The sequence below is a fragment of the Cebus imitator genome, unplaced genomic scaffold (genome assembly GCF_001604975.1).
Source record: "Cebus imitator isolate Cc_AM_T3 unplaced genomic scaffold, Cebus_imitator-1.0 Scaffold78, whole genome shotgun sequence".
Lineage (NCBI taxonomy): Eukaryota > Metazoa > Chordata > Mammalia > Primates > Cebidae > Cebus > Cebus imitator.
Window position 1 is genome coordinate 2,276,669 of NW_016107393.1, and position 920 is coordinate 2,277,588.

Below are 920 nucleotides of genomic sequence, written 5' to 3' on the forward strand. Positions count from 1 at the left end.
AAAAAAGAAGACATATATGAAGTCAACAAACATATGAAAAAATGCTCATCATCACTGATTATTAGAGAAACACAAATCAAAACCACATTGAGATACCACTTCATGCCAGTTAGAATGGCGATTATTAAAAAATCTGGAGACAGCAGATGCTGGAGAGGATGTGGAGAAATAGGAACACTTATATACTGTTGGTGGGAGTGTAAGCTAATTCAACCATTGTGGAAGACAGTGTGGTGCTTCCTCAAGGACCGAGAAATAGAAATTCCATTTGACCCAGCAATCCCATTACTGGGCATATACCCAAAGGATTACAAATCATTCTATTATAAAGACACATGCACATGTATGTTCACAGCGGCACTGTTTACAATAGCAGAGACCTGGAACCAACTCAAATGCCCATCGACGATAGACTGGACAAGGAAAATGTGGCACATATACATCATGGAATACTATGTAGCCATAAAAAATGATGAGTTTGTGTCCTTTGTAGGGACATGGATGAATCTGGAAACCATAATTCTTAGCAAACTGATACAAGAACAGAAAATCAAACACCGCATGTTCTCACTCATAGGCAGGTGATGAACATGAGAACACATGGACACAAGGAGGGGAGTATCACACACTGGGGTCTGTTGTGGGGGCAAGGGAGGGACAGTGGATGGGTGTGGGGAGGTTGGGGAGGGATAACATGGGAGAAATGCCAGATGTAGGTGACGGGGGGATGGAGGCAGCAAACTACATTGCCATGTGTGTACCTATGCAACGATCCTGCATGATCTGCACATGTACCCAATAAAAATTAAAAAAGGGAAAAAAAAGAGTTTAGGAGTTTTTAAAAGTTTTCTGTTGAAAATCTTGAGCTTAATTTTCACCAGAAAACCCGCAGGACAAATTCTAAAAGAGCTGTAACACAT

General features: G+C 40.9%; 1 non-coding gene across 1 annotated transcript; it reads right to left on the reverse strand.

The window, feature by feature from the left end:
• Nucleotides 1-861: 861 nt before the first annotated feature.
• Nucleotides 862-920, reverse strand: LOC119471912. The gene has a single exon (XR_005201013.1). It is a non-coding gene; the product is annotated as a U7 small nuclear RNA (small nuclear RNA).